The following is a 12,449-nucleotide window of genomic DNA, read 5'->3' as shown; positions in this document are numbered from 1 at the left end:
CAGTAGCTCCTCATTGGAAGTCTGGTGCTTGTTAAATCTGCACATGTGCAGGCTGCTAATGACATTGATAGGCTAGCTGGCCTTGGTTAATTGGTGCCTGCTAGTTACAAAACTATTTTTTTCCTTTTAAGAAACTCTAGAAAATAAATGCAAAAAACAGTCAATTCAACATGAAGGTTGCACCATTAAGCACTCGGATCAGGACATGTGAAAGTTAAGATTGACTGTGCATCATTGCCTCTGCCTTTTTGCACATACGTACGGTAACTCCTTGCTTAACGCTGTAGTTATGTTCCTGAAAAATGCGACCTTAAGTGAAACAATATTTAGCTAATCCAATTTCCCCATAAGAATTAATGTGAATGGGGGGGTTAGGTTCCAGGGAAATTTTTTTCACCAGACAAAAAACTATATGTTTTATAGATATACATAGAGTATATGTTCTAAACAAACAATGTAATACTGTTCACAGTTATGATGATTGTGAAGCTTGGTTGAGGTGGTGACGTTAGAGGGTGGAAGAAGGAGGGATATTTCCCAGGGAATGCTTTGCTGTTAAATGATGAACTAGCACTCAGCTGAGCCCTCAAGGGTTAACACATTGTTGTTAATGTAGCATCTCCTCAAGGCAGCACAAACAGGAGGGAGGGGAGACAGCATAGCAGACAGAGACAGACACACACCTTGTGTGTGGGAGAGAGAAAGATGCACATTGCCCCTTTAAGTAAGCTGACCCACTCTTCAGTGCATTGTCTTTTTAAGTGGATCAGGAAGTTGAGACAGCAGCTACTGCCCCAAGCTCTCTCTGTCTCTCTCCCTTGGTGTCCTCATCCTGCTCTATATGGAGAAGGGGGAAGGGGACACCCTGATATTAGCCCCCCACCTTCTCCTCCTGCACAGCAAGCAGGAGTCTCTGGGAGCAGCTCCAAAGCATAAGGCAGGAACAGCACATGCAGTGGGGGGGAGGGACAGCTGACCTGTCGATTGATAGCCTACTGGGCAGCTGCTGCACAGGGAACTTAGAGGAGCGGGAGCTGATAGGGGGGCAGCCGATCCACCCTGGTTCCAAGCCCCCACCAGCTAGCTCCAACGGGCTGCTCTTCCTGCAAGCAGTGGTACAAAGCAGGCGGCTGCCAAACAAGGTTAGAAGGGAGCATTGCACAACTTGAAACGAGCATGTTCCCTAATTGATCAGCAACATAACAACGAAATGACGTTAACTGGGATGACTTTAAGTGAGGAGTTACTGTAAAACCTCTATATTTGTGATTGCATTTTATCTTGAACATACTTGTGAATCTAAGTTCATAGAAAAAGATTGTGTTCTAGTGAATTAGAGAAATAGAATGTGATTACATAATTTAAGACTACATCACAATGGGATACAGAGGTTTCATATTAAACCTTAACTTTCACATTTTTTGACTTCATAAGGCTTGCATGTGCAATCATGTTATATTAATGTAGCATTTTTGTATTTAAGAAATAGGTTAAAATATGGGCTACATTCTGCCCTCAGTTATCAATATACAAATCCTATTAATTTCAGTGGGAGCATCTGAGGGCACCATTTGACTCTAGGAGTATGATTTTTCAGTAGCTAGGCATTGCATGTACTTACACACACATGAATTTTTTCCTGCCAAACAGGCATTAAATGTGGTTGCATTGTCATCAGTGATGGGCTAAATGTCTTTGGATGCAGCAAGCGATCATTAAAATCAATGGGAGCCATATTCAAGTGTATCCCAGGAGAGTACAATCCCTTTGTATTATGCTTTGAAATAAAATAAATATATGGTGTGAAATCCAGTCCATGGAGTTATACCAAGGTTGAACTTGGCCCTTGACTGCTATGAAGATGAAGATATCACGACCACAAGCTTATAACAAATAGGACCCCAAAAGGGTATTGCTCTTGTCTTTGAAGTAATTTGTACAGTTAAGTGGTAAACAGCTTTGTTTAAATATTGCATTTTTACATTGTACTAGGGACGATCTAGAGTCGATTGTTTTTCCAAAGTTTGAATGTATGTGTAACAAAACTTCTTCACTATTCAATGTTTGTGTCTGTATCAGTGTTTCTTATCTCTGTGTTCCTGTTTTAAGCCTCCTTTGAAAAACTGGCACTTTTGATTAAAGGTATTAAAATATTAGTTGGTGGAGAATATTTATATATTGAAATAGCCAAGAAGAAAGAACTGACTTTTGCTACTTAAAAAATTAAATAGTGTGGGCCACAGACTGTCACTCTTCTTAGCACTTTGACTCCAGGAGGAGCCATTCCAGTCCATTGTTTCCAATGGACTTATATATTACTCAGTTTGGCAAGTAAGAGTGGCAGATTTTGGTATTTATGGATCTAGAATTTGAGGTCAGATTGTGATGCTTATACTCTTCTTGTTTATTACTGTTACCCTTTCTTCTAATGCCAGTGCCCAGCTTCTGACACTACTGCTGATTGGTAGCAGAGTTCTTGGGTTTGAAGGTCAGCATCTCAGTAATATATGGAGATATACCTATCTCATAGAGCTGGAAGGGTCCCCGAAAGGTCATCGAGTTCAGCCCCCTGCCTTCACTAGCAGGACCAAGTACTGATTTGGCCCCAGATCCCTAAGTGGTCCCCTCAAGGATTGAACTCACAACCCTGGGTTTAACAGGCCCATGCTCAAACCACTAAGCTATCTCTCCCCCTCAGTGGAGGAAAAGAAAAACCAAGGAACATGCGATTAGTGATCACCTGTGAAAAGTTTGACTTTCCTAGCATCACGTAGGAAATCTGTGGCCGAGGCAGGGATAGAATCCAATTTAGCATTCAGCTGTCTTAACCACAAGACTATTCTTTCTTTTTCTGCAGTCCCCTATCTCAGTTGCATAGCTTCCAGCTTCTGTAACTAATGAAACGGGGTCCTATGAACGGCAGCCTCCTTCACAAGACAACCCTGTGCACCGAGTGAGACAGGGATCCTGTGGAAAGAACAGTATGTTGTCATGTATTTAAAGACTGCGCTCTTAATGAGGAGTCTGAATAAGGGCTGCTTATTTCTGGCATTTCCTAACTTTTGAGTGCTTGATTTTGCAATCTTAATATTCTTTTAATTCAATTATTATTAATGATATAACTTACTATGGAAAAAAATATGTTCCATCATATGGAACCATATTGACTCCTCAGTTGGTGGCCAACAAAGTTGCAATTACAGCTGGTCAAACTTTTGTGACCGAAATTTTATCAGAAAATGCTGATTCAATGAAATCTAAACGTTCTATGCGGACATGTCTATTCCATCAACACTTTTAACAGAATATAGGCAGGCTGATCAGCCTGTTTGTCTGGCGTCCTTCCATTCCTGCTGGCTCCCTGGCAGTCTACATGCTAGACTGCCTAGCACCCCAGCATCCTGTCTGATGGGTTGCCTGGTTCCACATCTGGCTGCCTGCCCGCCCAGGTACCTGAGATACCTGAGGGCCTGGCTTCTGAGGATGCCTGGCTTGCAAGTTCCCTGTGCTGGTAAGCTTCTTAAGATGTTCAGTTGCCTGCATAGCCGGCTGCCTGGCCAGTTTGCAGGGAGCTGGCAGTGTGCCTACCAGGTGGAGAGCCAGGCTGTGCCAGCCTGTTTCCCAGGCAGGCAGCTGGTGCTTGGCAAGCCCAGGCAGCTGATGAGCAGGGCAGTCACACCCACCTGCCGGGGGACAGCTGGAGAACCAGCAAGCCCAGGCAGCAGGAACATTTTTGTCCCATGAAAAATTTTGAGGTTTTGAATTTTTGTCCCAATTCAGGCCAATTTCTCCACCCCCTCCCCCCAAAATAAAAAACAACAACAAAAAAAACCTCACTGTATTTTTAGTGGGATGGAGATTTTGTTTCCTGGCCAGCTCTAGCTGGGCCTTTAGATCCACATCACTGACCCCTACCAAACAGTGCTGCCTGTAATGGAAAGAAAAGCTGTATGTGTTTAGATTTGTGGGGAGTATCTCCATTCGTTCTTGGCTTGCTCATCTGGGCTTAGCAGTTCTTCCAGTATTTTGAGCACCCTTAGCTCACACGAACTGCCAGTGGTGGAGCTGAAGGGGTAGGGAATTGACCTTTCTGCTCCCAGCAGCCATTAGGTGCCTTTTCAAGCATATTATGTAACTGACAAAAGGAGGTTTATTACACCAATTTTCACACGCTCTGGTGTTGTGACCTGGGGGCACCAACCACACACAACAATGTTTTCTGGCCCAACGCTCCAACCCTAATCCCAGCCTGTTGCAAAGGGCAGGGCTTGGTGGGGGTGAAAACAGAGAAACCTGCCCTGCACATTGTGACATGGCATTACATGGCCCTGCGACCTGTGGGCTATGTTGCAATATCACTCCAATTTGGTTCAACTGCCTCTCCACTATGATGGAGAGGCAACCAGGCAAAACTTTGAATGGCTCTGCAACCCCATGCACAAGGTCTCAAGGCCCAGCCCCGCAGAACAAGAGTCACTGCTGCTGGGAGAGTGGGGGGCAGGTTTGCTCTCCCCCACCCCCTCCAGAGCTTCCCCTTTGCATCAGGCTAGGATTAGGATTGTGGTGCTGGGGCAGAGGGTGCCGCTACGGGTGGTCAGTGCCCCTTCATCAGGAGGAGGAGGAGGGTTGCACCTAGGGCTTAAATTCTTATAGAGTAGTTCCCAGAGTGCCATGTGTCCCCCTCATCTCCCCCCCCCCGCCGTAGTGTGCTATAAAAACTCCTCCACAGGATTTGAAAATATTTACTGGAGCTCTGCTCCAGACAGCTACAGCTATATTTAAGCCCTGATTGCACCCATTGAATACAGAGGCTACATCTACCACTGTTTAGCAATTCTGTGTTAGTTTTAGTGGTCATAACACACAGGCATGAGAGTGTGATATTAGCAAGCTGATAGGTATAATTGAAGGTAGCACCACCAGTGACCCATTGCCCCTCCTGGTTTCAAAACCTGGCTCTGCAACTGGACCGAGATGATGATGTTTCGGGGTGTGGGGTTGCTTTTCTAAGTGGAAAAAAGAATAAGACCATGGCCCTGTCCCTCCGTGTATCATCATAGATGTTTTATGGAGTGTGCTTGCTATACTGCCTCAGCACCAATAGAAACGTAGGGTGAAATCCTAGTCCCAGTGAAGTCAGTGGGGTTTTGCCATCTCAGACTGTGGTCATCATTCCTTGTAAGTGGGGTTGGGCCTGGTGAGTATGTGGGTGGAGGATGGAAAGGGGAATCAACATACTTATTTTATATATATACTCGTGCTGAACTGCTGAACTTCCATTACAGTTTGGCATGGTTGCTTTAAAATTCAGTGTCAGTGGAAAGTATTCTGTTAGAAAGCTCCAGTTATCAAAAGTAGGAAAACTCTCTGAAGATGTTCAGTGTTTTGAATGATTTAATATATTTGTGCAAGGATAAAACCTACAGTAATGCAGGAAGAGGTTTAAAGGTCACATCACAGTGTTCCTTTGTTTTTCTTTGCTTTGGCCTTTGACTGGTTACTAGTTTTCAAATCACCTCCCCTTATGTTGTGCCACTATAAACAGAAGAAAGTGATGTGATGCTGTTTTGAAGTGACAATCCTATGTAGAGTTGAACGTATTTACTTTGGGACGATGTACAAATCAGGAGGTGGGGAGAGAACCGCACATTTCAGTGATGTGAACACAAAACGAATCTGGTGTTTGGTTAGTACAGCGTAGCCGTTGTACTGAAACTTCCATTTGAACTAAACAGAAGTTCTGCCTAGAGGAGACTAGATGTCTCCTAGTTTGGCTTTTGTAAACACATTATTCTTGCATTTGTTTCTCCTCTTTTAGTTTCCATTGTACAGGTTGGGTTGGCTGACCTTTCCCACTGTGTTCCTACAGAAGCGTTACATTTGACTACATCATACCAATGTTTGTGTTTGACATGATTTTTCTTCCTCTACTTCTCATCTCTGTTGAACTTTCCTTTATTATTGTTTGTTTGTATTGTGGTGGCATCCAGAGGCCCTGTTCAGGATGGCTGCCCCACCAAGTGCTATTTGTACACAGAATAAAGGACAGTCCCTGGGCCAAAGAGCTAACAGTCTAGTTTGTGACAAGGTGCTAAAATGGGATGTAAAGTCAGAAGGAATTGGGGAAGGACGATGAAGGGAATAATTACAACTTACATTTACTCAGTTTAACTATAATCAAGTCAATTAGCTAAGTTTAGAAAGGTTTTTTCTTTATAATATCCTGTGGCTGAAAGGTCCATAGGTTTATTATACCTTGGGTTTAGGAAAATATTTCCTTGTATCTGTTTTAAATATGTTTCTCTTCTCATTCATTCCATCTTGTTCGTGTATGGTAGGTAGGAGTAGCTGATTGGCATTTCTGTGACATTGATTTTGGATTCCAGGGAGAAAAAGAACTACTCACAGAATAAACAAGAGAGAGTGTATACATATGCAGATACACATATAGGAACAGTGTAACCACAAGCTATACCACAGGCAACATATATACCAAAAAATAAACATCCCTCTGTTCCAGGCTTGAATTAATATTGTGTCTATCACAGAAATACCTGAGAGCCTCACAGGCATTATTAATGAATTTAATCTCCTGAGTATGGTAGGGAAATAGTATCTTTCCTTTACAGAGGAATCGGTATACAAGAGACTTCTTGTCTCCTAGGGATGCATCCAGTGCTTTAAGCACAAGACCATTCTTCCTCGCGATCTCCAATTCTTGATTCATGTTCTAGCTTCCAAGAATTGTGTTAGCATTTTGAAATCACTTAGTTTCTTTCTTTCTTTCTCCTTAAACATTATCACTGCTGTCTACATTGTCAGCTGGACACACACAAGCGAATATGGCTTATATTATGGCTATTTTTCTTGTAGTGAGGTACCTCTTTAATCTATGTTTAATGATGCTTATATGCTTCTTTCCCTTGCTGAATACAGGTAGAACTCAGAACACTACTGAATCTATCATCAGATATAGTTTGGAATTCCGTTCATGCTTTGACAGACAAGACTGTGTCCCAAAACCAACTCTATGCAAGGTTCTTGTGCTGTTCTTTCTTCTACGTTGTTTAACTTTAAAAAGAATATGCTGCTAAAGAACAGTAGGGCACACAAAAGGAAACATGGGACGTGTATTTTGGAAAGCAATGTTTAAATGATCAATGTACGTTTTGAATACAATAGGTGAAATCGTTGCTTGATTGAAGTCAATCAGGAATTTTGCCATTGACTTCAGTTGGGCAATGATTTCACCCAATATATATGGTGGTTACAGGCACAATTCCTTATTTTAAAACAAAATATGAGAGTAGTACAAATGGCAGGCAAAAATCTGTTAGCTTAACGTGCATTAAGCCATTATTGTGATAATACAAATGAATTACTGTGATGAGGTTATTCTAGGTAGATCCTACTAATTTAAATGAGGCTGGCTAAAGTGATTTGTATACGGTGAATCACCTGAAAAATACTGAATTGTTTCTCCTAGCGCTTGAAAATTTGTTTGTGTGCATAAACAATATTTGAGTTGACAGCCAAAGTGGCAAGGCACATTGACCTGAGGCAATACATATCCAAAGCCTTACCTTCTTATTGTGATTGTTAAATGAACGATGCAGTACAGAATTGATGGAAGAACTGATGTTAGCTGGGAGAAATAATCAAAAGAAATAGCATGTTACTGTAACCATCTGAAAGAACAGTAATAATACTTAGCTCCTATATAGCACTTTTCGTCAGTAGCTCACAAAGTGCTTTACAGTGGAGGAGAGCATCATTATCCCCATTTTACAGTGGAGAAACTGAGGCACAAGGAGATGAAGTGCCTTACCCAAGGTCTCCCTGCAGGCTGGTGGCAGAGCCAGGAAGAGAACCCACATCTCACATTAATCATCACCCCCTTATTTATAACTTTGAAATTTTGGTGCCACCAAGCACATTGTGTATCACCCTCGGACAAAAACATGGTGAAGATGGGTCTTTACATGCAATGAGAGTTGCAAGAATCACACTTAAGAGGAGACATAATTGTCAATGTATTTTAGTTAAGGGATATGGGATATTTCCCATGCCACAAAGACTGTTGGGTACTCAGCTCACACTGAAATCCAGTGGTAGTCGGGTGTTTAACCCACGTGTGCTTTGGAAATCTGCTCCTTAATCTGTATCTTCCTCCAAAGGTTCTCCATGTATTGTCTTTTATTCATTTTTATTCTCCCTCCAAATCATCTAAAGACAAAGTGCAACCAAATAAATGCAACCAGTATCCAATTTTCTGAAATTTGAAACATGATTCTAAGGGCCTGCTTGTGGTAGCATCAGTCATATAGTATTGGGTAGTACCTCACCCCACATATAGTTCCAATGAAGTGATTGAGGCTATGGGTTGACTAAGATGTTACCCAATGTTACACCATCTGCCCTAAATTCACATTGCCGGTCACAGGAAACTTGGGAATCTGAAGTCATCCTCTTTACCTGATTCCTCAGTGCTACTCAGTATCTTAGCCAGTGTTATGACCATGAGTTACTGAAATATTTAAGGTTATTGATCTCCGCTTACTTTACAGAAAACACAGTGGTAACATGATGATGCTTGGTAAAAGGAGCTTCAGCTGTGGGGCCATTCTTAATCATTCAGTTATTTTATGAAAGGAGATGAATGAAGGGACATGAGAAAGAGAAACAAAAAAGCTTCCAATCAGGACTATTTTCTGCATATCATAGGTCAAGTCTGACAGTGTCACTTTAAGAAATAGCCTTGTGTGTCTGGCATAAAGGGCTTAGAATATTATGGCAATAGGGACCATAGAAAATACTAAGATAAACAGGCATTGTGAAAGTGTGCAAAACCTGGTCATCTGAAAGAAAGAAAATCAAGTAATTTAAAATCAGCAAAGTAAGTGAAAGCAGAGCCTGATAGGAACTCTGATCAGAGGTACATCCAGTTACCCTTGCAGGTTAATTTGAAGCTCCTCTTCGTCACCTCTTGCTTGTAGTTTCCATGACAATGCACAGAGAGGCCTCTTCCAGGTAACAGTCAATGTCATTAGTTATTGTTTCTGACCTGCTCGATTACCATTGTGACACCAAGGAGGTCTTTCTAAAAAGTAGGTTCTCTGAGTGATCAGTCCTCTGGAGATTGAACTCAATTAATTTAACGAGCATTTTAATTTCCATAGAGCCTGGAGAAAGTGGGGGCATATTGTTGCCTCCTCTCCATTTCCTCACATGTATTTGAACACCACTGCTTTTGGAATTTCACTTATACAGTAAGAGAAACCCTGAAGTCCTCTCCCCGACCCTTTCTTTTTCAGTGTGGTGTACACAGAGGAAAATCTAGAATAAGAGTGGTTTGTTTTTCATTTTACTTTACAGTAACAGCTGCTGCTCAAAACCAGCGGGTACCTCTGCTAGTCTAAGCCAGTTTAGGGAGATAGTATGGCTAATGTAAACAGCCTGGACATTTGAAAGACATTGAAAAACACAATAGAAAGGAATAGACTACCCTTTACAAGGATTATGGGTTTGCAAATGTTTTCATTAAGGCTTGATCTGCAGCTGGGAGGTGCTGTACAGCTCAGTTGAGGTTACATCACTGAGCAGGTAGGTTCACTGAATGGAAAATTATGAGCTCTTGAATGAAGTGTTAATGGATATTTGAAACCAAAAATACACAAGATTTATTTTGGAAAAAGTCCTCTTCCTGTTTCAAAGTTTATATTCAGATGTGGCGTAGAATGTTTCTATGCTCCCTCTATCATCTCCGTGTCTGAGGTTATCACAGATTAGAAGGCGAAAAAACCGCACTTGTGATGACATGTTTTCTGAGCTGATGCAGTCCTCCCACACTGATAAGACGCAGTTTAATGCATGGAGGCATTCAGTGGCAGAGGCCAGGAAAGAATTAAGTGAGTGTGAAGAGCGAAGATAGGATGCGATGCTGAGGCTAATGGGGGAGCAAACCGACGTGATGAAGCATCTGTTGGGGGAGCAAACAGACATGATGAAGCATTAGTTGGAGGTGCAGGAAAGTCAACAAGAGCACAGACCACTGCTGCATTCACTGTATAACCACCTACCCTCCTCTCCGTGTTCCATAGCCTCCTCACCCAGATGCCCAAGAACTCAGGTGGGGGGGAGGCTCCAGGCACCCAGCCACTCCACTCCAGAGGATGGCCCAAGAAACAGAAGGCTGTCATTCAAACAGTTTGATTTTTAGTGTGGCTACAATAAGCAATGTGGCCTTGTCCTTCCCTCCTCCCCCATCCCACCCCACCCAGGCTACCTTGTCCGTTATCTCATTTTTTTTAATTAATAAAGAATGCATGGTTTCAAAACAATAGTTACTTTATTTCGAAGGGGGGAGGGTGGTTGGCTTACAGGGAATTAAAATCAACAAAGGGAGCGGGTTTGCATCAAGAAGAAACACACACAACTGTTGCACCGAAGCCTGGCCAGTCATTAAACTGGTTTTCAAAGCCTTTCTGATGTGCATTACACCTTGCTGTGCTCTTCTAATCACCCTGATGTCTGGCTACTCAAAATTGGACACCAGGCGGTTTGCCTCAACTTCTCACCTTGCCATAAAAATCTCACCCTTACTCTCTCAGATATTGTGGAGCACACAGCAAGCTGCAATAACAGTGGGAATGTTGGTTGCGCTGAGGTCTGACCAACAGTGCCAGCAAGCTTTTAAATGTCCAAAGGCACATTCTACCACCATTCTGCACTTGCTCAGCCTATAGTTGAACTGCGCCTTACTACTGTCCAAGCTGCATGAATGGATCCCCCTAGCTTGTCACTGGGGAGCAGGAGAGCAGAGTTGCAGGGCAAGTGATGGAGCCGTATACCATGCCCTGGAGGTTGCTAGGCACCGGGCAGGGAAGACATTCTCAGAACCCCCGGCCAAGCTACCTATCCGATGAGGACGGTTAGCAGTCCTACTGCACTGTCTGATGCCAGCAGCACCCAGGAGGACCAGTACGGATCCCCTGAGTTCGTTGCTGGGGAGCAGGAGAGCGGAGCTGCAGCAGAAGTGGTAGATGACGATGGTTAACAGTCCTATTTCACTATCTGCTGCAAAGGCAAGGAGCTGCTGCTGTTTAGCAATGCCAGCTGCTGCAGGTGCTTCTGTGTCGAATGCTTGGAGGTCCAGGTAGGGCAAGGTACCTCGGCCAAGGCAAAAGAGCAAAAGTCCTGGAGCTGTTACATGTGTCAACCACAAAAGTGCTATGGCGTGTTACAGCGCCGACCAGACTGGAACGTACGGCTGTAAGACTTCTTCACCAGCGACAAAGGACAGGAATATGATGCACCTAAAATCTAAAGGCTCACACATTTCCCAGAGTCACTACCCTTGATAACAGAACGTCAATGATTGCATTGGCTACTTGGATCACAGCAACCCCCCAATAGACTTGCCCACAACAGCAGCGGTGACGGTGAGATGAGTGGGCTCCATGCTTGCCATGGTGTGGCATCTGCATGGGTAACCCAGGAAAAAAGGTGCAAAACAAAGTCTGCCGTTGCTTTCATGGAGGGAGGGGCAACTGACGACATGTACCCAAAACCACCTGCAACCATGTTTTTGCCCCATCAGGCATTGGGAGCTTGACTCAGAATTCCAATGGGCAGTGGAGGCTGCGGGAACTGTGGGATAGCTACCCACAGTGCACCGCTCCATAAATCGATGCTAGCCACAGTAGTGAGGACACACTTTGCCGACTTAATGTGCTTAGTGTGAACATATGCGATCGATTTCTAAAAATCGACTTGCATAAAATCAACCTAATTTTGTAGTGTAGACATACCCTTAGATAATTTGAGAGTCATACAGTGTAATGAGCATGTGATTTAGGCCCTCTCTGTTCTTCAAGAAAATTAAATATCCCATTGCGCTTTTCATGAGAGCAAGGGTTTATCTCAAAACCAATGGCCAAATGCTGCTTTCCTCTCACTGCCACCAGGAGTTGGTTCCATGGTTCCCGTAAGAATACACTGTCTGATCTTGAGTACCCACAAGCTGTTGAAGTCAGTGGAATTGCACCTGCTCAACCCCTCTCAAGAGCAGGCTTAGAGTATGTAAATCCACCATCCACCAGGAAGAAAGTTGCTGTATGTAAAATTATCATTTCTTACAAGCTGCCCTAGAGTGGCTTAATCATTTCTGCATGTGAGGCTTGTTAACTGAAAAAAATCGAACCTAGTGTTGGATAGAGCCTGCAGACCCTTCCTCATGTGAGTAGACCTTCCTGAAGTTAGCAGTTTCAATAGCTAGAGTTCAGAGTAAGGGTTTGCGGGACTGAGCCCAAAGTCTATGATTCTGTTTTTGCAATTCAAGTACATGTTTTATCCTTCTAACTCATTTAACCCCTTCCTGGCAATCTGCCTTCTCAGTGTGGAAAGAACTAGGTATTTTCAGCATTTTGAAGAGAGATTGACGACAATGG

The 12,449-nt window shown here is 43.2% G+C and overlaps 1 protein-coding gene across 1 annotated transcript in view; it reads left to right on the top strand.

Annotated features, from left to right (window-relative positions):
• The window catches only part of LYPD6 (LY6/PLAUR domain containing 6), a 143,681-nt gene that overhangs the window by 15,114 nt on the left and 116,118 nt on the right, over window positions 1-12,449 (top strand). The window lies entirely within an intron of this gene.

The sequence above is a fragment of the Gopherus flavomarginatus genome, chromosome 10, assembly GCF_025201925.1.
Source record: "Gopherus flavomarginatus isolate rGopFla2 chromosome 10, rGopFla2.mat.asm, whole genome shotgun sequence".
In the NCBI taxonomy this organism is placed as follows: domain Eukaryota; kingdom Metazoa; phylum Chordata; order Testudines; family Testudinidae; genus Gopherus; species Gopherus flavomarginatus.
This window is presented reverse-complemented; position numbering and strand designations above follow the sequence as displayed.